The sequence below is a fragment of the Musca domestica genome, unplaced genomic scaffold (genome assembly GCF_030504385.1).
Source record: "Musca domestica strain aabys unplaced genomic scaffold, Musca_domestica.polishedcontigs.V.1.1 11, whole genome shotgun sequence".
NCBI classification, from domain to species: Eukaryota; Metazoa; Arthropoda; class Insecta; order Diptera; family Muscidae; genus Musca; species Musca domestica.
The window spans coordinates 8,111,364-8,137,801 of NW_026712133.1; the positions used below are offsets into that span (position 1 = coordinate 8,111,364).

The window sequence follows — 26,438 nt, forward strand, 5'->3', positions numbered from 1 at the left end:
TTTTATTATTTGGAATTCATTTATTGAATAATAGTTATGTCTTAAAAAATAGAAATTACAATTTAATGTTAAAGAATACTTGTTTACTCAAAGCCAGTCACAAAATGAAGAGATCGAGGATTATGAAATGTCAGCAAACGTCAATTGAATTTTTTTAGGGTTACCATCATTCACTATATTACAGTTTCTCCCCCATTAGATAGTCCTTTAACCTCGATGGAAGATTTCTACGCCTCTGCGGTCGACTTCTTGTTGTGACGTCTCGATCAGGTTTCTGCCTGGCTACTTCATTGTTTGTTGAACCAGGTGTGCTGTCATTAGCAGTTGTGTTTGTTGGCTTTTTATCTTCTTCGCGGTTAAAATCCATGTTTTGTGCGTATCTATCGGCAGTGTAGTGTTTTGTTCATGGGGTGCTGTTGTTGGACTGATAACTCGAGATCGCAGCTGGTCTACGTGTCTAGATTGTAAATCTCCTCCTACATCGACTTCATAATTTCTAGCCCCTGTGTTTCTAACAGTACCTGGCAGCCATTTTTTACCTCTGCCAAAATTCCGTGTCCATACCAAATCTCCAGAATTGAAACTTCTGTTCCTATTCACCGATTCCACTTCTACTTCTATTGCCAAATTGTCCCCAGCTTTGTTGTTGCTCGGGTGTATTTGATCAAAAATTGTTCTTAGCTTCCTCCCCATCAAGATTTCTGCTGGGCTTTCTCCATTTGTTGGATTGGATGTTGTTCATAACCGTATAAGTATGTTTTCTAAACTCTTCTTGATGTTTGCTTGTGGCATTTTCTTTAAAAGTGATTTTATTGTTTGTACGAACCTTTCCGCCTGGCCGTTTGATGATGGATGATACGGTGCTGTTCGTATGTATCATGTCATTTGATGACAAAAATGACTCAAACTCGCCTGACACAAAATTTCGTTCATTATCGGATACAATGGTGCCTGGTATCCCATGTGATGCCAATACATCTCTCATTAGTTCAATTGTTTTTATAGAACTGGTGTCTTTGGTTATTTTAACTTCTACCCACTTGCTATATGAGTCGAAGATGATAAGAATATTGGTTCCCAAAAATGTAATCTCGACCACGGTCTAAATGGTTTTGGTTCTGCCGCTGGAGGGTGTTTATTTTGTTGGGAACATTTCTCACATTTTTTCGCCGTCATCCCGATGTCCTTATTGAGACCTGGCCACCAAAAATAACTTCTGGCGGTAGCTTTCATGGCTGACATACCTTGGTGTACTTCATGCAACATATTCAAAATACGGGAACGAAAATTGTGGGTATTATTACTCTTGTACCCAAAAGCAAACAATGGCAAACATTATTAAGAACTGGTCTTTGCCTTCTGTACAATATAAAATTTCAGGAATATTCGGAATTGTTCCACCTACTTCTTTAAATGGTAGCCTGCTTAATGCATCTGCATTTTTGCTTTTCTTCCCTTCTCTATATTTTATGTTGTATTGGTATGCCCCTAGCATCAACCACCATCTCAACATCCTAGGTGACATATGCTCAGATATGGGTTTCACTGGATTAAACAGTCCCAACAACGGTTTGTGATCAGTTAAGATCGTAAATTCTCTTCAACTCAAAAACTGGTTAAACTTCTTCTAGCCAAAAATAATCGCAAGTGCCTTCTTGTCTAACTGGGTAGAGTTCTTTTCAGCTGATTGGAGAGTCCGGCACCCAAAAGCAATTGGCATGACGTGAGCTAAGACTGGTATGACGTGAGCTAAGACTGCCCCACTCCGTATGGTGAAGCATCACCACTCAAAATCAATGGCAATTCTGCGGAATAACGAACCAAAAGATTTTCAGATTGAAGATTTTTCTTTACCTGATCAAAACTTGCTGGCATCCTTTTGCAAAAGACGATAATGCGGCTCCAACACATTTAACTTGTTGCGGAAAAATCGTTCGTAAAATGTTACTAATCCCAGGAATGATTGCAGTTGTTGTTTGTCGGTTGGTTCAGGTGCTTGATAAATTGCCCTGATCTTTTCATCTGTTGGTTTCACACCATCTCGATTTACCTTGAACTCCAAAAGGCATAGCTCTTGAACAGAAAAAACACATTTACTTCTTTTTAATTTTAAACCGGTATCTTGTATGCGTCGAAGAACAACTTTTGTTCGGTCCCACATCTCCTGAACCGTCTTACCACCAATCAAAATATCATCAAGATATACCACAACGCCATCTATGCCACTTAACAGGCCTTCCATCATACGTTGAAAAATACTTGGTGCTGTGGATATACCGAACGGTAATCTGGTAACCTCAAACAATCCACGATGTGTGTTAATGGTTAAAATTTTTGCTGATTCATCGCCTACTTTCACCTGAGTGTACGCTCTATCTAAACCCAATCTGAAAAACCATTTACAATTCGCTAAAGTTGTTAGCACTTCCATGTTGGTTGGCAGGGGATGTTTCTTTACAAATCATCTGGTTTACCGTACATTAATAATCACCAAAAATGCGTATGGTATTATCTGGTTTTAAAACTGGAACTATTGGAGTAGCCCATACGCTATTCGTCAATGAACGTAGCACACCATCCTCCTCCATTGAATCGAATATTGTGTTGAATTCAGTTACCTCTTCTGGTAACCCACCTTCGATGCTGTGCACTGGACTAATTATGGAAATTCCCAATTACTCAAACCAATTTCTTTCAATTAAGGATGGACCTCTTCCACGTACCAGTATCAGCTTCCAGTTAATAGCACCCAAAGAAACTGGAACACGTTCTTCGCCACAAATTTGGCAATTATTTTCTGTGCCCCATGCTTTTAGATGTGTTTTACTGGGATGTAACTTTAGGTTACGGAACTTCTTATAAAATTTATCTTCACTCATAATTGAGTGACTGGCACCAGAGCCAATATCCACCTCAATAGATTTTTCACAAATTTTCACTTCTCTGCGGATCGATATGCCATTTACTCCACTCATTGACAAAATGTAGTCCAGGTTTCCGTCATTCGGGGGTATTTTGATCTGGTTAACATTATTCTTACCCATTGCTCCTCCAGAGTTTTTTCCTGGACGACCTGGCTTTGGTGATACACGCCTTTTCAATATCTCCACGTTCTTTGCAGAAGTGGTAATCTTCTTTAAACCGGCACTGGTCTGGCGAATGTGTACCCCCATATCTAAAACAATCTCTGGATTGATTTTTTGCTTTACTCTTTTTTTCTCTGCCGTTACCAATTCTGTTTATCTTTTGCTGGTTAACTGGTGTTTTCAATGCGGCTAAATTCGTCTGGGCCTCTTCACTGGCAATGGCTTCTTCCTGTGCAATTTTGAGTGTTAGTTTATCATTTGACAACAATCATTTCTGTAGACTCTCATCTATCTCTTAATCCACACACCAATCCGTCACGCAGCATTACACCCAAATCTGTGAATTCACAATATTGGCCCAAATTTCTTAAAGCGGTCAAAAATTCGGGAACCGTCTCTCCCTCTTTCTGGTCTCTGCGGTAAAACTGGAAATGCTGTATAATCTGGTTTGGTGGCGGGCAAAAATGTTTGGATAACAATTCCACGGCTCTTTTAAACGAGAATGTTTTGTCCATAACGTTATCTGGAGTGGCTATGGATTTCAACAGTACGTAGGTATCTGGCCCACAAGAAGATAAAAATATCGCCTTTTTTGCATCCTCGTCCGCTATACCATTTGCCATGAAAAAAAAATCATCTGTTTTAGATAAATCTGCCAATTTCCCGCAGCCACATTAAACTGTTGTCAAATCGCCGTATTTTGAAGCCATCTTACTTTCCTCTGTTTCACTTTGTACTCCAGTCGATGTTTCATCCTCGTCGCCAATTAACATAACTTTTATTATTTGGAATTCATTTATTGAATAATATTTATGTCTTAAAAATAAAAAATTACAATTTTAATGTTAAAGAATACTTGTTTACTCAAAGCTAGTCACAAAAGGAAGAGATCGAGGATTATGAAATGTCAGCAAACGTCAATTGACATTTTTTTTTGGGGTTGCCATCATTCACTATAGGTGTGTATGGTTACCCTAAAATTTGTAACAATTGTTACAAATTGTTACTGGAAGTCGTCTGTTAACCCGAAAGTTCTGCAAAAGAGAGCGGTTGGAGAGAGAAATTTTGACAGTTCTTTCAGTGAGAGTTTGCAAATTCTTGCTGGACAAATTTCTTCTTGCAATCTCTTGCAACTCTTCTTCTTCTCATTCATCGTCATTCAATCAGATGTTTTCTATTGTTTATTAATTTCTTTTTGTGATTTTAATTTGAAAATATTGTTTTGGAATTAGCAAGACTAATTGTTTTTGGAGAACAACTTTACAAAATATGAAAAAAGTAAATATTAATATGTAATAAGAAAGTAAAAGACTTTTTCCAGCATTTTTAGACAAATGCCATTAGCAACAGGTTTAAAAGATTCCGCGGAACACATCATATCTATCTTCCTTTTATTGCTCATATTTTTATTTTATTGTCAATTTCCTTTTTATACCCTACAACACTTTGTGTTGGGGGTATTATAAGTTTGATTGGGCCAAAAATTATGTAACACCACGAAATATTGATTTCCCACATAGGAAAGTATATATGGATCTTCCTATCTCGCCGAGCTGAGTCGATCTAGCTATGTATGTCCGTCCGTCCGTCTGTCCATGTTAATTGGTAATCACTCTACAGGTCGCAATTATAGCCCGATCTTCACGAAATTTAAAATGTAGGTGGGGTTAATCAGAATAGAACCCTATTTCTTTTGGAGATGATCGCACAATATTAAGGGGTTGAAATGGACCAAAAACTGAAAAATGATGCAAAAATTTTGCAGTTGCTCTACAGGTCACAATTATAGACCAATCGAAGCAAAAGTTAGCATGGGGCTAGAGCTTTGGGCTGGGCAGATGCCTTCCAATTTTGATGGTCATCGGGTTATTATGTATACACAGATTGCAATTATCATTCGATCCTCACGAAATTTTTGACAAAGGTAGGGTTAGGCTCAGAAGGGCTAAGCCTATTGTTTTCAAATATGTCCGCAATATATTTAGGGGTTGAAATGGGCCAGCAACTCAAAATGTTCCTGATTTTGCAAATGTTATAAAGGTCACACATAGAAACCAAAGGACACGAAATCTTGCATGAAGTTAGAATTTAAGACAGCAGTTATAATGGACCACTACTTTTGTGTGCAAAAATACTAACATTACTTACAGGCGATATCCGAAATACCCAAAAGGCGAACTTCTGGCTTTTTATGCTGATTTCGTCGACGACTATAGCCAAATTGCTTTTGGAGATGATCGCAAAATATATATGGGTTCAAATGAAACAAAAACAGAAAAAAATCATGATAACACAATTGAAGCCAATCGGCACGCCTGAGAAGATAGTTAAGCACAGTGAAGAATTCTAGCATTTTGGATGACCATTGGATTATATTTAGCCGTAAAATGGACCACAAAAACTAACAGCACGACGGAGTGCGTAAATATTGAAAAAATCTTCCAAAATGGATTTGGATATGAGGGGGCTTCTAACATATTGTAGTGTTGTAGGGTATCACATAGTCGGCCGCGCACGACTATATCCTTAGCTTACTTGTTATTTATAAAACTTGTGAAATTGGTGGTGGTTCCTTTCGTTTAATTCTTTTAATGGGGGACAAATTGGTTTGTTTTGCAGGAAGCTTGTCTGTTTACTTTTCGCAATTTCCTTGCAAAAGATAATAAAACTACCTTACTCTCTCAGAAAGATGTTGCTGGACAATTCCTGCAGGAAAAGTAAGCAGACACACCTTATGTTACACTTCCATAAACAGTCTTTACGGAATTTAACCAACAAAGGATTTGAACCAGTCTGTTATGCAGACGAGTTTTAATTCAAGGATGACGCACTGGATATTCAAAAGCGTAGTTAGACTTGTTCTAACATACGCATCAGTAGTAGATTAGTGGGGTAACTGGGATGTAACGGGTCACCTGGGCCTACAAGCTTATCTGTACAGATAACAGCATATACAGGGCATACGGGGAAGATGATGAAAACAATGTCTAGCATTTGCAAATATCAGATCCAATAGGGAAAGACTCATGCTGGTCCTTGCTGACACGCCTGGTTGGGGAGTTCTGCCCCATATATGTTGGTTAGTATGACCCACGATAACACCCAAGCAGGTACTGCAACGAAAACACTTCGTCTCCTCATGTAAATGGTCCACAGGAGTCATGAGGAGGAACCCTGTTGCAGTTCTCAGGGCGGCATTCTGGCAGGTCTGAATACTTTACCGCTGCATTGCACTCGGACCACACTGCAGCAGCATAGCTAACAACAGAACGACATATCGCTTTATAAAAGGTCAACAAGGTTTCCTTATCCGAACCCCGGAGGACCTTGCCGGCTAGCGTCTTAAGGACCTTGTTCCTACTTTTCAATTTATCACTCAATATACTCAACTCCCGGTGTATCCAGTTGCTTCAACATGACTTTAGATGACTTAGCGTTTCGGAAGACATTCGCAACATCACCCATCGTAAACTATTCAGGTATATCCTCGGCGGAAAGAGCTCTTATACGCTGCAGTACTCCTAGCCTCGCTCTATCACTCTCGGGCTGCTCGACAAATTGGCGTTTAAAATGGCCAGCGAACCTCTTCGGATCAGTCACCGTTACGTCGTTAAATGCGACTGCTGTCCTATCATGTTCCTGTATCAATCTGCGGACTTCCACTGTCTGGGATCAGTAGGGTTAGTACGCCGGAGCTCAATAAATTTGGTCTTACTTCGGGCATTCGACCAGCAGGTATATAGCGAGCGGCGATGTCCCTAAATATCATTTCCGTTAATTTGAAATTATTTCAAATTCGGTTGCAAAATAAATGCATAATTTCGATGTAATTGGGCAGGACATTGTACAATATTGGGATAAAGCAATATTGTCCTACTATTTAGATCCAATCTTGTGGAATAACCCCAAAATTCCATTTTTGTTTCACGGGTTTCCCAATATAAGAATTTTGTGAAAAATGGAAAATAAACCAAACCATCTATTGCATATTTAAAAGTCATTTTGACACTATAAGGCTCCAGCACAAAGTTCATTTTTTTAGTTTCTTTGAAGTTGAGCATCGTAGAAACAAGGAGGTAAAGTCATGCAAGCATATGTTTACAATTTTTTCAAAAATTATTCATTTGACAACATCTCAATGTCAAAATTTGTATTTATAAATCCATTGTACATACACAAATCAGAGATGGGAACCTGTTTTTATGTAGAGAAATGTGACAAGGAAAATTACAGAAAATGTGACAAATAATTACAGATGGGTATTCTTTTTTGAAGTTGAGCAATCTTTCTTATTGAGTCATGGGCTTTCCAATGGTTAAGGAAAGTGCGGCGTTCAGAGGTTATGAAATCGGGCGATCTACTGATGGAGACGATTATCGGGAGATAGTCTGAGCTAGGAGAAATGCCGGGTTGCTAAGTCAAGTCATTTATCAGACCGGATGACCCAATGTCTAAATCTGGCGAACTGTGACACTCTCCTTTGAGGCCAAGCTAGTTATGTACACTCACCTAAAAGCTATTAAATTTTTTGAATATACCAGACGTGATGCTAAACAGTTTATTTCTATCGGCATTTGTTATAAATGCAATGGACTGAATAAATTCTAACATTGAGACATATAAAACATACTATGTTTGTTCAAAACGTAGAGTCGTTTAAAAAATGTACTGCGAGGGAAAATGCTTACAAATTGACAATTACCATCAATAACTAGTTGCAACGGGATGAAAAAATTTCGCAATTATGTATTGTTTGTTTGTAGTGTAATATAATATGCGCGCTATCACCCAAAGTGAATTTAATTCCGTACTTAGAAAGCGAAAATCGCATTTTTTTTGGTTTGAAACCACTTTGGATTTTGCAAGTGAAATTGTATTTGTTTTGTAAGTGCGAATTAAAATCACTTTGGCTGATAGCGCGGATATCAAGTATTTGAAAGTTTCAAGGTAAATAAATACACATTTAAATTTACATTTTTTTCTTTTTATTTATATAATTAAAAAAATTAACCCAATTGCCAATTGTTAACAAAGTTTTGCCACGTCATTTTTTTCTTGAAACCCAGTTTTTTCTTCCAACAAACGTTATTCATAATGAAAACTAAACAATCTGGCATTACGAATGATAAATTGAAGCACAAAATAAAACAAAAAAACTCAAAAAGACATTCTGTGCAAAAATGTAAATATTTTGAAATGTTATAACGTTTTTATTATTTAAGAGTAAGCACAGGTATTTATTATTAAAATATTCTCACGGCACTGTGGTAGCACAAGGGGCCCAAAGCATCTCTAAATTTCCTCCGGCGGATTTTTTCAGTATTATTCATTACTTTGCGCCTCAATTACAAAAACCGTGTAAAAATTAAAAAAAAAATTATTTTCAAACAAAAAAAACAGTTAATCTTATCAAGCCTTGACTAGTTTGGCAGTTACAACAATTTGGCAATTTTCATAGCGGCTACTAACTTCTTGTGAGACTTTATGGTATCTTCGATTGAAAATAATGTCATAAAAATTATTTTCGGTGCTAGTGGATGTGTCTTTTGTATCTTCTGCAAATTGAATGAGAGTTCTAAATGCTAGGAAGCGTGCTAAATTAACCCCAAATGTTACCGTAAACCACTCATAATCCTCAATAGGATTTCACGAAAATTTTCTAAATAATATTCGTGAAACTGTGTTGGACTAGGGTCCAACAAAATCTGTCGGCACATCTTGGTAACGTCGGCATTATAAATGTGTAATATCTTATTGTAAAACTGGACCTGCATGTAGGTTAGGTTAGGCTGAAAAGAGGAGCGAAGCAATTCGCCGCATGCCTCTCGACCACGGTCTAAATGGTTTTGATTCTGCCGCTGGAGGGTGTTTATTTTGTTGGGAACATTTCTCACATTTTTTCGCCGTCATCCCGATGTCCTTATTGAGACCTGGCCACCAAAAATAACTTCTGGCGGTAGCTTTCATGGCTGACATACCTTGGTGTACTTCATGCAACATATTCAAAATACGGGAACGAAAATTGTGGGTATTATTACTCTTGTACCCAAAAGCAAACAATGGCAAACATTATTAAGAACTGGTCTTTGCCTTCTGTACAATATAAAATTTCAGGAATATTCGGAATTGTTCCACCTACTTCTTTAAATGGTAGCCTGCTTAATGCATCTGCATTTTTGTTTTTCTTCCCTTCTCTATATTTTATGTTGTATTGGTATGCCCCTAGCATCAACCACCATCTCAACATCCTAGGTGACATATGCTCAGATATGGGTTTCACTGGATTAAACAGTCCCAACAACGGTTTGTGATCAGTTAAGATCGTAAATTCTCTTCAACTCAAAAACTGGTTAAACTTCTTCTAGCCAAAAATAATCGCAAGTGCCTTCTTGTCTAACTGGGTAGAGTTCTTTTCAGCTGATTGGAGAGTCCGGCACCCAAAAGCAATTGGCATGACGTGAGCTAAGACTGGTATGACGTGAGCTAAGACTGCCCCACTCCGTATGGTGAAGCATCACCACTCAAAATCAATGGCAATTCTGCGGAATAACGAACCAAAAGATTTTCAGATTGAAGATTTTTCTTTACCTGATCAAAACTTGCTGGCATCCTTTTGCAAAAGACGATAATGCGGCTCCAACACATTTAACTTGTTGCGGAAAAATCGTTCGTAAAATGTTACTAATCCCAGGAATGATTGCAGTTGTTGTTTGTCGGTTGGTTCAGGTGCTTGATAAATTGCCCTGATCTTTTCATCTGTTGGTTTCACACCATCTCGATTTACCTTGAACTCCAAAAGGCATAGCTCTTGAACAGAAAAAACACATTTACTTCTTTTTAATTTTAAACCGGTATCTTGTATGCGTCGAAGAACAACTTTTGTTCGGTCCCACATCTCCTGAACCGTCTTACCACCAATCAAAATATCATCAAGATATACCACAACGCCATCTATGCCACTTAACAGGCCTTCCATCATACGTTGAAAAATACTTGGTGCTGTGGATATACCGAACGGTAATCTGGTAACCTCAAACAATCCACGATGTGTGTTAATGGTTAAAATTTTTGCTGATTCATCGCCTACTTTCACCTGAGTGTACGCTCTATCTAAACCCAATCTGAAAAACCATTTACAATTCGCTAAAGTTGTTAGCACTTCCATGTTGGTTGGCAGGGGATGTTTCTTTACAAATCATCTGGTTTACCGTACATTAATAATCACCAAAAATGCGTATGGTATTATCTGGTTTTAAAACTGGAACTATTGGAGTAGCCCATACGCTATTCGTCAATGAACGTAGCACACCATCCTCCTCCATTGAATCGAATATTGTGTTGAATTCAGTTACCTCTTCTGGTAACCCACCTTCGATGCTGTGCACTGGACTAATTATGGAAATTCCCAATTACTCAAACCAATTTCTTTCAATTAAGGATGGACCTCTTCCACGTACCAGTATCAGCTTCCAGTTAATAGCACCCAAAGAAACTGGAACACGTTCTTCGCCACAAATTTGGCAATTATTTTCTGTGCCCCATGCTTTTAGATGTGTTTTACTGGGATGTAACTTTAGGTTACGGAACTTCTTATAAAATTTATCTTCACTCATAATTGAGTGACTGGCACCAGAGTCAATATCCACCTCAATAGATTTTTCACAAATTTTCACTTCTCTGCGGATCGATATGCCATTTACTCCACTCATTGACAAAATGTAGTCCTGGTTTCCGTCATTCGGGGGTATTTTGATCTGGTTAACATTATTCTTACCCATTGCTCCTCCAGAGTTTTTTCCTGGACGACCTGGCTTTGGTGATACACGCCTTTTCAATATCTCCACGTTCTTTGCAGAAGTGGTAATCTTCTTTAAACCGGCACTGGTCTGGCGAATGTGTACCCCCATATCTAAAACAATCTCTGGATTGATTTTTTGCTTTACTCTTTTTTTCTCTGCCGTTACCAATTCTGTTTATCTTTTGCTGGTTAACTGGTGTTTTCAATGCGGCTAAATTCGTCTGGGCCTCTTCACTGGCAATGGCTTCTTCCTGTGCAATTTTGAGTGTTAGTTTATCATTTGACAACAATCATTTCTGTAGACTCTCATCTATCTCTTAATCCACACACCAATCCGTCACGCAGCATTACACCCAAATCTGTGAATTCACAATATTGGCCCAAATTTCTTAAAGCGGTCAAAAATTCGGGAACCGTCTCTCCCTCTTTCTGGTCTCTGCGGTAAAACTGGAAATGCTGTATAATCTGGTTTGGTGGCGGGCAAAAATGTTTGGATAACAATTCCACGGCTCTTTTAAACGAGAATGTTTTGTCCATAACGTTATCTGGAGTGGCTATGGATTTCAACAGTACGTAGGTATCTGGCCCACAAGAAGATAAAAATATCGCCTTTTTTGCATCCTCGTCCGCTATACCATTTGCCATGAAAAAAAAATCATCTGTTTTAGATAAATCTGCCAATTTCCCGCAGCCACATTAAACTGTTGTCAAATCGCCGTATTTTGAAGCCATCTTACTTTCCTCTGTTTCACTTTGTACTCCAGTCGATGTTTCATCCTCGTCGCCAATTAACATAACTTTTATTATTTGGAATTCATTTATTGAATAATATTTATGTCTTAAAAATAAAAAATTACAATTTTAATGTTAAAGAATACTTGTTTACTCAAAGCTAGTCACAAAAGGAAGAGATCGAGGATTATGAAATGTCAGCAAACGTCAATTGACATTTTTTTTTGGGGTTGCCATCATTCACTATAGGTGTGTATGGTTACCCTAAAATTTGTAACAATTGTTACAAATTGTTACTGGAAGTCGTCTGTTAACCCGAAAGTTCTGCAAAAGAGAGCGGTTGGAGAGAGAAATTTTGACAGTTCTTTCAGTGAGAGTTTGCAAATTCTTGCTGGACAAATTTCTTCTTGCAATCTCTTGCAACTCTTCTTCTTCTCATTCATCGTCATTCAATCAGATGTTTTCTATTGTTTATTAATTTCTTTTTGTGATTTTAATTTGAAAATATTGTTTTGGAATTAGCAAGACTAATTGTTTTTGGAGAACAACTTTACAAAATATGAAAAAAGTAAATATTAATATGTAATAAGAAAGTAAAAGACTTTTTCCAGCATTTTTAGACAAATGCCATTAGCAACAGGTTTAAAAGATTCCGCGGAACACATCATATCTATCTTCCTTTTATTGCTCATATTTTTATTTTATTGTCAATTTCCTTTTTATACCCTACAACACTTTGTGTTGGGGGTATTATAAGTTTGATTGGGCCAAAAATTATGTAACACCACGAAATATTGATTTCCCACATAGGAAAGTATATATGGATCTTCCTATCTCGCCGAGCTGAGTCGATCTAGCTATGTATGTCCGTCCGTCCGTCTGTCCATGTTAATTGGTAATCACTCTACAGGTCGCAATTATAGCCCGATCTTCACGAAATTTAAAATGTAGGTGGGGTTAATCAGAATAGAACCCTATTTCTTTTGGAGATGATCGCACAATATTAAGGGGTTGAAATGGACCAAAAACTGAAAAATGATGCAAAAATTTTGCAGTTGCTCTACAGGTCACAATTATAGACCAATCGAAGCAAAAGTTAGCATGGGGCTAGAGCTTTGGGCTGGGCAGATGCCTTCCAATTTTGATGGTCATCGGGTTATTATGTATACACAGATTGCAATTATCATTCGATCCTCACGAAATTTTTGACAAAGGTAGGGTTAGGCTCAGAAGGGCTAAGCCTATTGTTTTCAAATATGTCCGCAATATATTTAGGGGTTGAAATGGGCCAGCAACTCAAAATGTTCCTGATTTTGCAAATGTTATAAAGGTCACACATAGAAACCAAAGGACACGAAATCTTGCATGAAGTTAGAATTTAAGACAGCAGTTATAATGGACCACTACTTTTGTGTGCAAAAATACTAACATTACTTACAGGCGATATCCGAAATACCCAAAAGGCGAACTTCTGGCTTTTTATGCTGATTTCGTCGACGACTATAGCCAAATTGCTTTTGGAGATGATCGCAAAATATATATGGGTTCAAATGAAACAAAAACAGAAAAAAATCATGATAACACAATTGAAGCCAATCGGCACGCCTGAGAAGATAGTTAAGCACAGTGAAGAATTCTAGCATTTTGGATGACCATTGGATTATATTTAGCCGTAAAATGGACCACAAAAACTAACAGCACGACGGAGTGCGTAAATATTGAAAAAATCTTCCAAAATGGATTTGGATATGAGGGGGCTTCTAACATATTGTAGTGTTGTAGGGTATCACATAGTCGGCCGCGCACGACTATATCCTTAGCTTACTTGTTATTTATAAAACTTGTGAAATTGGTGGTGGTTCCTTTCGTTTAATTCTTTTAATGGGGGACAAATTGGTTTGTTTTGACAAATCAGCTGATTAGTTGCAAGCTTCTGCAGGAAGCTTGTCTGTTTACTTTTCGCAATTTCCTTGCAAAAGATAATAAAACTACCTTACTCTCTCAGAAAGATGTTGCTGGACAATTCCTGCAGGAAAAGTAAGCAGACACACCTTATGTTACACTTCCATAAACAGTCTTTACGGAATTTAACCAACAAAGGATTTGAACCAGTCTGTTATGCAGACGAGTTTTAATTCAAGGATGACGCACTGGATATTCAAAAGCGTAGTTAGACTTGTTCTAACATACGCATCAGTAGTAGATTAGTGGGGTAACTGGGATGTAACGGGTCACCTGGGCCTACAAGCTTATCTGTACAGATAACAGCATATACAGGGCATACGGGGAAGATGATGAAAACAATGTCTAGCATTTGCAAATATCAGATCCAATAGGGAAAGACTCATGCTGGTCCTTGCTGACACGCCTGGTTGGGGAGTTCTGCCCCATATATGTTGGTTAGTATGACCCACGATAACACCCAAGCAGGTACTGCAACGAAAACACTTCGTCTCCTCATGTAAATGGTCCACAGGAGTCATGAGGAGGAACCCTGTTGCAGTTCTCAGGGCGGCATTCTGGCAGGTCTGAATACTTTACCGCTGCATTGCACTCGGACCACACTGCAGCAGCATAGCTAACAACAGAACGACATATCGCTTTATAAAAGGTCAACAAGGTTTCCTTATCCGAACCCCGGAGGACCTTGCCGGCTAGCGTCTTAAGGACCTTGTTCCTACTTTTCAATTTATCACTCAATATACTCAACTCCCGGTGTATCCAGTTGCTTCAACATGACTTTAGATGACTTAGCGTTTCGGAAGACATTCGCAACATCACCCATCGTAAACTATTCAGGTATATCCTCGGCGGAAAGAGCTCTTATACGCTGCAGTACTCCTAGCCTCGCTCTATCACTCTCGGGCTGCTCGACAAATTGGCGTTTAAAATGGCCAGCGAACCTCTTCGGATCAGTCACCGTTACGTCGTTAAATGCGACTGCTGTCCTATCATGTTCCTGTATCAATCTGCGGACTTCCACTGTCTGGGATCAGTAGGGTTAGTACGCCGGAGCTCAAGAAATTTGGTCTTACTTCGGGCATTCGACCAGCAGGTATATAGCGAGCGGCGATGTCCCTAAATATCATTTCCGTTAATTTGAAATTATTTCAAATTCGGTTGCAAAATAAATGCATAATTTCGATGTAATTGGGCAGGACATTGTACAATATTGGGATAAAGCAATATTGTCCTACTATTTAGATCCAATCTTGTGGAATAACCCCAAAATTCCATTTTTGTTTCACGGGTTTCCCAATATAAGAATTTTGTGAAAAATGGAAAATAAACCAAACCATCTATTGCATATTTAAAAGTCATTTTGACACTATAAGGCTCCAGCACAAAGTTCATTTTTTTAGTTTCTTTGAAGTTGAGCATCGTAGAAACAAGGAGGTAAAGTCATGCAAGCATATGTTTACAATTTTTTCAAAAATTATTCATTTGACAACATCTCAATGTCAAAATTTGTATTTATAAATCCATTGTACATACACAAATCAGAGATGGGAACCTGTTTTTATGTAGAGAAATGTGACAAGGAAAATTACAGAAAATGTGACAAATAATTACAGATGGGTATTCTTTTTTGAAGTTGAGCAATCTTTCTTATTGAGTCATGGGCTTTCCAATGGTTAAGGAAAGTGCGGCGTTCAGAGGTTATGAAATCGGGCGATCTACTGATGGAGACGATTATCGGGAGATAGTCTGAGCTAGGAGAAATGCCGGGTTGCTAAGTCAAGTCATTTATCAGACCGGATGACCCAATGTCTAAATCTGGCGAACTGTGACACTCTCCTTTGAGGCCAAGCTAGTTATGTACACTCACCTAAAAGCTATTAAATTTTTTGAATATACCAGACGTGATGCTAAACAGTTTATTTCTATCGGCATTTGTTATAAATGCAATGGACTGAATAAATTCTAACATTGAGACATATAAAACATACTATGTTTGTTCAAAACGTAGAGTCGTTTAAAAAATGTACTGCGAGGGAAAATGCTTACAAATTGACAATTACCATCAATAACTAGTTGCAACGGGATGAAAAAATTTCGCAATTATGTATTGTTTGTTTGTAGTGTAATATAATATGCGCGCTATCACCCAAAGTGAATTTAATTCCGTACTTAGAAAGCGAAAATCGCATTTTTTTTGGTTTGAAACCACTTTGGATTTTGCAAGTGAAATTGTATTTGTTTTGTAAGTGCGAATTAAAATCACTTTGGCTGATAGCGCGGATATCAAGTATTTGAAAGTTTCAAGGTAAATAAATACACATTTAAATTTACATTTTTTTCTTTTTATTTATATAATTAAAAAAATTAACCCAATTGCCAATTGTTAACAAAGTTTTGCCACGTCATTTTTTTCTTGAAACCCAGTTTTTTCTTCCAACAAACGTTATTCATAATGAAAACTAAACAATCTGGCATTACGAATGATAAATTGAAGCACAAAATAAAACAAAAAAACTCAAAAAGACATTCTGTGCAAAAATGTAAATATTTTGAAATGTTATAACGTTTTTATTATTTAAGAGTAAGCACAGGTATTTATTATTAAAATATTCTCACGGCACTGTGGTAGCACAAGGGGCCCAAAGCATCTCTAAATTTCCTCCGGCGGATTTTTTCAGTATTATTCATTACTTTGCGCCTCAATTACAAAAACCGTGTAAAAATTAAAAAAAAAATTATTTTCAAACAAAAAAAACAGTTAATCTTATCAAGCCTTGACTAGTTTGGCAGTTACAACAATTTGGCAATTTTCATAGCGGCTACTAACTTCTTGTGAGACTTTATGGTATCTTCGATTGAAAATAATGTCATAAAAATTATTTTCGGTGCTAGTGGATGTGTCTTTTGTATCTTCTGCAAATTGAATGAGAGTTCTAAATGCTAGGAAGCGTGCTAAATTAACCCCAAATGTTACCGTAAACCACTCATAATCCTCAATAGGATTTCACGAAAATTTTCTAAATAATATTCGTGAAACTGTGTTGGACTAGGGTCCAACAAAATCTGTCGGCACATCTTGGTAACGTCGGCATTATAAATGTGTAATATCTTATTGTAAAACTGGACCTGCATGTAGGTTAGGTTAGGCTGAAAAGAGGAGCGAAGCAATTCGCCGCATGCCTCTCGACCACGGTCTAAATGGTTTTGATTCTGCCGCTGGAGGGTGTTTATTTTGTTGGGAACATTTCTCACATTTTTTCGCCGTCATCCCGATGTCCTTATTGAGACCTGGCCACCAAAAATAACTTCTGGCGGTAGCTTTCATGGCTGACATACCTTGGTGTACTTCATGCAACATATTCAAAATACGGGAACGAAAATTGTGGGTATTATTACTCTTGTACCCAAAAGCAAACAATGGCAAACATTATTAAGAACTGGTCTTTGCCTTCTGTACAATATAAAATTTCAGGAATATTCGGAATTGTTCCACCTACTTCTTTAAATGGTAGCCTGCTTAATGCATCTGCATTTTTGTTTTTCTTCCCTTCTCTATATTTTATGTTGTATTGGTATGCCCCTAGCATCAACCACCATCTCAACATCCTAGGTGACATATGCTCAGATATGGGTTTCACTGGATTAAACAGTCCCAACAACGGTTTGTGATCAGTTAAGATCGTAAATTCTCTTCAACTCAAAAACTGGTTAAACTTCTTCTAGCCAAAAATAATCGCAAGTGCCTTCTTGTCTAACTGGGTAGAGTTCTTTTCAGCTGATTGGAGAGTCCGGCACCCAAAAGCAATTGGCATGACGTGAGCTAAGACTGGTATGACGTGAGCTAAGACTGCCCCACTCCGTATGGTGAAGCATCACCACTCAAAATCAATGGCAATTCTGCGGAATAACGAACCAAAAGATTTTCAGATTGAAGATTTTTCTTTACCTGATCAAAACTTGCTGGCATCCTTTTGCAAAAGACGATAATGCGGCTCCAACACATTTAACTTGTTGCGGAAAAATCGTTCGTAAAATGTTACTAATCCCAGGAATGATTGCAGTTGTTGTTTGTCGGTTGGTTCAGGTGCTTGATAAATTGCCCTGATCTTTTCATCTGTTGGTTTCACACCATCTCGATTTACCTTGAACTCCAAAAGGCATAGCTCTTGAACAGAAAAAACACATTTACTTCTTTTTAATTTTAAACCGGTATCTTGTATGCGTCGAAGAACAACTTTTGTTCGGTCCCACATCTCCTGAACCGTCTTACCACCAATCAAAATATCATCAAGATATACCACAACGCCATCTATGCCACTTAACAGGCCTTCCATCATACGTTGAAAAATACTTGGTGCTGTGGATATACCGAACGGTAATCTGGTAACCTCAAACAATCCACGATGTGTGTTAATGGTTAAAATTTTTGCTGATTCATCGCCTACTTTCACCTGAGTGTACGCTCTATCTAAACCCAATCTGAAAAACCATTTACAATTCGCTAAAGTTGTTAGCACTTCCATGTTGGTTGGCAGGGGATGTTTCTTTACAAATCATCTGGTTTACCGTACATTAATAATCACCAAAAATGCGTATGGTATTATCTGGTTTTAAAACTGGAACTATTGGAGTAGCCCATACGCTATTCGTCAATGAACGTAGCACACCATCCTCCTCCATTGAATCGAATATTGTGTTGAATTCAGTTACCTCTTCTGGTAACCCACCTTCGATGCTGTGCACTGGACTAATTATGGAAATTCCCAATTACTCAAACCAATTTCTTTCAATTAAGGATGGACCTCTTCCACGTACCAGTATCAGCTTCCAGTTAATAGCACCCAAAGAAACTGGAACACGTTCTTCGCCACAAATTTGGCAATTATTTTCTGTGCCCCATGCTTTTAGATGTGTTTTACTGGGATGTAACTTTAGGTTACGGAACTTCTTATAAAATTTATCTTCACTCATAATTGAGTGACTGGCACCAGAGTCAATATCCACCTCAATAGATTTTTCACAAATTTTCACTTCTCTGCGGATCGATATGCCATTTACTCCACTCATTGACAAAATGTAGTCCTGGTTTCCGTCATTCGGGGGTATTTTGATCTGGTTAACATTATTCTTACCCATTGCTCCTCCAGAGTTTTTTCCTGGACGACCTGGCTTTGGTGATACACGCCTTTTCAATATCTCCACGTTCTTTGCAGAAGTGGTAATCTTCTTTAAACCGGCACTGGTCTGGCGAATGTGTACCCCCATATCTAAAACAATCTCTGGATTGATTTTTTGCTTTACTCTTTTTTTCTCTGCCGTTACCAATTCTGTTTATCTTTTGCTGGTTAACTGGTGTTTTCAATGCGGCTAAATTCGTCTGGGCCTCTTCACTGGCAATGGCTTCTTCCTGTGCAATTTTGAGTGTTAGTTTATCATTTGACAACAATCATTTCTGTAGACTCTCATCTATCTCTTAATCCACACACCAATCCGTCACGCAGCATTACACCCAAATCTGTGAATTCACAATATTGGCCCAAATTTCTTAAAGCGGTCAAAAATTCGGGAACCGTCTCTCCCTCTTTCTGGTCTCTGCGGTAAAACTGGAAATGCTGTATAATCTGGTTTGGTGGCGGGCAAAAATGTTTGGATAACAATTCCACGGCTCTTTTAAACGAGAATGTTTTGTCCATAACGTTATCTGGAGTGGCTATGGATTTCAACAGTACGTAGGTATCTGGCCCACAAGAAGATAAAAATATCGCCTTTTTTGCATCCTCGTCCGCTATACCATTTGCCATGAAAAAAAAATCATCTGTTTTAGATAAATCTGCCAATTTCCCGCAGCCACATTAAACTGTTGTCAAATCGCCGTATTTTGAAGCCATCTTACTTTCCTCTGTTTCACTTTGTACTCCAGTCGATGTTTCATCCTCGTCGCCAATTAACATAACTTTTATTATTTGGAATTCATTTATTGAATAATATTTATGTCTTAAAAATAAAAAATTACAATTTTAATGTTAAAGAATACTTGTTTACTCAAAGCTAGTCACAAAAGGAAGAGATCGAGGATTATGAAATGTCAGCAAACGTCAATTGACATTTTTTTTTGGGGTTGCCATCATTCACTATAGGTGTGTATGGTTACCCTAAAATTTGTAACAATTGTTACAAATTGTTACTGGAAGTCGTCTGTTAACCCGAAAGTTCTGCAAAAGAGAGCGGTTGGAGAGAGAAATTTTGACAGTTCTTTCAGTGAGAGTTTGCAAATTCTTGCTGGACAAATTTCTTCTTGCAATCTCTTGCAACTCTTCTTCTTCTCATTCATCGTCATTCAATCAGATGTTTTCTATTGTTTATTAATTTCTTTTTGTGATTTTAATTTGAAAATATTGTTTTGGAATTAGCAAGACTAATTGTTTTTGGAGAACAACTTTACAAAATATGAAAAAAGTAAATATTAATATGTAATAAGAAAGTAAAAGACTTTTTCCAGCATTTTTAGACAAATGCCATTAGCAACAGGTTTAAAAGATTCCGCGGAACACATCATATCTATCTTCCTTTTATTGCTCATATTTTTATTTTATTGTCAATTTCCTTTTTATACCCTACAACACTTTGTGTTGGGGGTATTATAAGTTTGATTGGGCCAAAAATTATGTAACACCACGAAATATTGATTTCCCACATAGGAAAGTATATATGGATCTTCCTATCTCGCCGAGCTGAGTCGATCTAGCTATGTATGTCCGTCCGTCCGTCTGTCCATGTTAATTGGTAATCACTCTACAGGTCGCAATTATAGCCCGATCTTCACGAAATTTAAAATGTAGGTGGGGTTAATCAGAATAGAACCCTATTTCTTTTGGAGATGATCGCACAATATTAAGGGGTTGAAATGGACCAAAAACTGAAAAATGATGCAAAAATTTTGCAGTTGCTCTACAGGTCACAATTATAGACCAATCGAAGCAAAAGTTAGCATGGGGCTAGAGCTTTGGGCTGGGCAGATGCCTTCCAATTTTGATGGTCATCGGGTTATTATGTATACACAGATTGCAATTATCATTCGATCCTCACGAAATTTTTGACAAAGGTAGGGTTAGGCTCAGAAGGGCTAAGCCTATTGTTTTCAAATATGTCCGCAATATATTTAGGGGTTGAAATGGGCCAGCAACTCAAAATGTTCCTGATTTTGCAAATGTTATAAAGGTCACACATAGAAACCAAAGGACACGAAATCTTGCATGAAGTTAGAATTTAAGACAGCAGTTATAATGGACCACTACTTTTGTGTGCAAAAATACTAACATTACTTACAGGCGATATCCGAAATACCCAAAAGGCGAACTTCTGGCTTTTTATGCTGATTTCGTCGACGACTATAGCCAAATTGCTTTTGGAGATGATCGCAAAATATATATGGGTTCAAATGAAACAAAAACAGAAAAAAATCATGATAACACAATTGAAGCCAATCGGCACGCCTGAGAAGATAGTTAAGCACAGTGAAGAATTCTAGCATTTTGGATGACCATTGGATTATATTTAGCCGTAAAATGGACCACAAAAACTAACAGCACGACGGAGTGCGTAAATATTGAAAAAATCTTCCAAAATGGATTTGGATATGAGGGGGCTTCTAACATATTGTAGTGTTGTAGGGTATCACATAGTCGGCCGCGCACGACTATATCCTTAGCTTACTTGTTATTTATAAAACTTGTGAAATTGGTGGTGGTTCCTTTCGTTTAATTCTTTTAATGGGGGACAAATTGGTTTGTTTTGACAAATCAGCTGATTAGTTGCAAGCTTCTGCAGGAAGCTTGTCTGTTTACTTTTCGCAATTTCCTTGCAAAAGATAATAAAACTACCTTACTCTCTCAGAAAGATGTTGCTGGACAATTCCTGCAGGAAAAGTAAGCAGACACACCTTATGTTACACTTCCATAAACAGTCTTTACGGAATTTAACCAACAAAGGATTTGAACCAGTCTGTTATGCAGACGAGTTTTAATTCAAGGATGACGCACTGGATATTCAAAAGCGTAGTTAGACTTGTTCTAACATACGCATCAGTAGTAGATTAGTGGGGTAACTGGGATGTAACGGGTCACCTGGGCCTACAAGCTTATCTGTACAGATAACAGCATATACAGGGCATACGGGGAAGATGATGAAAACAATGTCTAGCATTTGCAAATATCAGATCCAATAGGGAAAGACTCATGCTGGTCCTTGCTGACACGCCTGGTTGGGGAGTTCTGCCCCATATATGTTGGTTAGTATGACCCACGATAACACCCAAGCAGGTACTGCAACGAAAACACTTCGTCTCCTCATGTAAATGGTCCACAGGAGTCATGAGGAGGAACCCTGTTGCAGTTCTCAGGGCGGCATTCTGGCAGGTCTGAATACTTTACCGCTGCATTGCACTCGGACCACACTGCAGCAGCATAGCTAACAACAGAACGACATATCGCTTTATAAAAGGTCAACAAGGTTTCCTTATCCGAACCCCGGAGGACCTTGCCGGCTAGCGTCTTAAGGACCTTGTTCCTACTTTTCAATTTATCACTCAATATACTCAACTCCCGGTGTATCCAGTTGCTTCAACATGACTTTAGATGACTTAGCGTTTCGGAAGACATTCGCAACATCACCCATCGTAAACTATTCAGGTATATCCTCGGCGGAAAGAGCTCTTATACGCTGCAGTACTCCTAGCCTCGCTCTATCACTCTCGGGCTGCTCGACAAATTGGCGTTTAAAATGGCCAGCGAACCTCTTCGGATCAGTCACCGTTACGTCGTTAAATGCGACTGCTGTCCTATCATGTTCCTGTATCAATCTGCGGACTTCCACTGTCTGGGATCAGTAGGGTTAGTACGCCGGAGCTCAAGAAATTTGGTCTTACTTCGGGCATTCGACCAGCAGGTATATAGCGAGCGGCGATGTCCCTAAATATCATTTCCGTTAATTTGAAATTATTTCAAATTCGGTTGCAAAATAAATGCATAATTTCGATGTAATTGGGCAGGACATTGTACAATATTGGGATAAAGCAATATTGTCCTACTATTTAGATCCAATCTTGTGGAATAACCCCAAAATTCCATTTTTGTTTCACGGGTTTCCCAATATAAGAATTTTGTGAAAAATGGAAAATAAACCAAACCATCTATTGCATATTTAAAAGTCATTTTGACACTATAAGGCTCCAGCACAAAGTTCATTTTTTTAGTTTCTTTGAAGTTGAGCATCGTAGAAACAAGGAGGTAAAGTCATGCAAGCATATGTTTACAATTTTTTCAAAAATTATTCATTTGACAACATCTCAATGTCAAAATTTGTATTTATAAATCCATTGTACATACACAAATCAGAGATGGGAACCTGTTTTTATGTAGAGAAATGTGACAAGGAAAATTACAGAAAATGTGACAAATAATTACAGATGGGTATTCTTTTTTGAAGTTGAGCAATCTTTCTTATTGAGTCATGGGCTTTCCAATGGTTAAGGAAAGTGCGGCGTTCAGAGGTTATGAAATCGGGCGATCTACTGATGGAGACGATTATCGGGAGATAGTCTGAGCTAGGAGAAATGCCGGGTTGCTAAGTCAAGTCATTTATCAGACCGGATGACCCAATGTCTAAATCTGGCGAACTGTGACACTCTCCTTTGAGGCCAAGCTAGTTATGTACACTCACCTAAAAGCTATTAAATTTTTTGAATATACCAGACGTGATGCTAAACAGTTTATTTCTATCGGCATTTGTTATAAATGCAATGGACTGAATAAATTCTAACATTGAGACATATAAAACATACTATGTTTGTTCAAAACGTAGAGTCGTTTAAAAAATGTACTGCGAGGGAAAATGCTTACAAATTGACAATTACCATCAATAACTAGTTGCAACGGGATGAAAAAATTTCGCAATTATGTATTGTTTGTTTGTAGTGTAATATAATATGCGCGCTATCACCCAAAGTGAATTTAATTCCGTACTTAGAAAGCGAAAATCGCATTTTTTTTGGTTTGAAACCACTTTGGATTTTGCAAGTGAAATTGTATTTGTTTTGTAAGTGCGAATTAAAATCACTTTGGCTGATAGCGCGGATATCAAGTATTTGAAAGTTTCAAGGTAAATAAATACACATTTAAATTTACATTTTTTTCTTTTTATTTATATAATTAAAAAAATTAACCCAATTGCCAATTGTTAACAAAGTTTTGCCACGTCATTTTTTTCTTGAAACCCAGTTTTTTCTTCCAACAAACGTTATTCATAATGAAAACTAAACAATCTGGCATTACGAATGATAAATTGAAGCACAAAATAAAACAAAAAAACTCAAAAAGACATTCTGTGCAAAAATGTAAATATTTTGAAATGTTATAACGTTTTTATTATTTAAGAGTAAGCACAGGTATTTATTATTAAAATATTCTCACGGCACTGTGGTAGCACAAGGGGCCCAAAGCATCTCTAAATTTCCTCCGGCGGATTTTTTCAGTATTATTCATTACTTTGCGCCTCAATTACAAAAACCGTGTAAAAATTAAAAAAAAAATTATTTTCAAACAAAAAAAACAGTTAATCTTATCAAGCCTTGACTAGTTTGGCAGTTACAACAATTTGGCAATTTTCATAGCGGCTACTAACTTCTTGTGAGACTTTATGGTATCTTCGATTGAAAATAATGTCATAAAAATTATTTTCGGTGCTAGTGGATGTGTCTTTTGTATCTTCTGCAAATTGAATGAGAGTTCTAAATGCTAGGAAGCGTGCTAAATTAACCCCAAATGTTACCGTAAACCACTCATAATCCTCAATAGGATTTCACGAAAATTTTCTAAATAATATTCGTGAAACTGTGTTGGACTAGGGTCCAACAAAATCTGTCGGCACATCTTGGTAACGTCGGCATTATAAATATGTAATATCTTATTGTAAAACTGGACCTGCATGTAGGTTAGGTTAGGCTGAAAAGAGGAGCGAAGCAATTCGCCGCATGCCATGTTGGGCATACACTTAAGCCAGTATAGGCCTGTTGTGCGCTCTGGACTAAGAGTTTTTTGAAGAAGGCGGGCAGTTTACAGTCTTTTATATTTGAAATTCAGTTGCCTTTATGAAATTTCGTAACTGCTTTATATCATTTACCATGGTCTGATTAAGGTCTGGTATGGAATCGTTCCCTAAGAATTGGGATCTGAAATTTGAAACCGCTGGGCATTGGCAGAGAAAGTGTTCCAATGTTTCGTCATCTTCCCCACATGTCCTGCATATGCGGTTTTCTGCATATCCTATCTTGTAGGCCCAGGTGCCCCGTAAGGATGCCTGTTAACTCATTGACCTCTTTTTTACTTAGTAAGTTTTTTGTAAGATTTTTGTATTTTTAAGGAGTTTCCATTCTATAGAATTATGAGAAGGCAATCTTTCTTGAGTCTCCAAGTTCCTCACACTTTTTAAACGGCAAAAGCGTGTAAAAATTTCATCAATTGATATAGCGCTGCAGAGTGACATTTTTCTAATCTTGTGAGCTTCTTCCAATAAGGGTCTGCCAATTATCCATCCAAAAACAGTAATTTAGGCCAACAAGACACTAATAGATTTCATGGGTGATCCGACTGTAAATATTTAAGACCACAACACAAATGTGAAATATTAACAAGATTAATCCTATCGATTACAATCCCATATGAAATTATAAGCTTTACAAATTTGACACGTATTCTGATAATGTGCCTTAGTTTGTTGATTAATTTACTTGCTTTAGTAATTATTGGTCTGGAAACTGTTTGTGACCTTATTATGTTCAAGCCTGATCTGACTCTGAGTATTCGATTTCGAAAAGCTTGGCTTTATATTACCAACTGATTCTAAAATTTTAAGTTTGTGGGTCAAAGTATTATTAAATTCTGCCCAAAAGAAAGAGTCTAACAATCGTGAATGGTATTTCCAAAATGTTGTATTGAGTCCCATCCTGAAACGTCGACTTTCAATGTTTCCACTTAACAGCTGGTAAATTGAATAAAATGTTCAGTTGCTCGTTGACCTGCTTTGTCCGATTCTAATATCTCTCAGTTAAATACTTCCAGGTTATCTCGAACCCATCATTATTGAGTGGGACATGGTGTGTCGGTGTCACATGAGGGCAGTATTGACAACGGTGTTTCCGTTCTTAATTGTTGTTTCAAAAGTGCCTCTCATTTCGACTTTTCTTTATCTTCCTTCTGTATAAGCTTCGACTATTATATGTGCCGATAGCTTTCTCGTATGAATCGATGGCCTCTAGATATTGAGTCCTCATCTTTTTTTCTGATTGTTTATGTCTTCTAAAACATAGTCTCGACATCCCACATAAGACCGCTTAACTTAATCGTAGAATGAATTTATCTTAACTCGTGATGTCTCGAGTGCTGCAGGATGCATAAAATGGATGTATAATCCAGCAGGTCATTAACACAAGACGAAAATTTATCATGTATAATTTTGGCTGTGATGTGTGACTTTATAACAAATTTTGCAACAAAAACTTAAGAAAGTCCCCAGAAAAACTTGAAAAGAATAAAAAATGGAATGTCAAAAAATATGTACTTTGGATTCAGAGTACTAAATTTATCGGCGATTTATTTGTGAAAATAAAAAAAACAGAAGTTGCTTGCACGAGTCAAAAAAATTAAAAAGCTGCGTTTTCACCCAATAAGATTTGAAGCCAAATGAAAAAAAAAATTAAATCAATCAAAAAAATCTCGCAGATTTAAAAAAAAACGATTAATAAATATCTTTCTGAATCAAAAAATATTTTATAAACACTCGTTTGATAAATAATTTCTCGAAAATAA

The 26,438-nt window shown here is 37.4% G+C and overlaps 1 long non-coding RNA gene across 1 annotated transcript; it reads right to left on the reverse strand.

Annotated features, from left to right (window-relative positions):
- LOC131806450 (uncharacterized) lies at positions 1 to 24,521 on the reverse strand. The gene is made up of 2 exons (XR_009344042.1): positions 2,724 to 24,521; positions 1 to 2,655 (listed from the first exon to the last, which is right to left on the reverse strand). It is a non-coding gene; the product is annotated as an uncharacterized LOC131806450 (long non-coding RNA).
- Between the last annotated feature and the right edge of the window lie 1,917 nt (positions 24,522 to 26,438).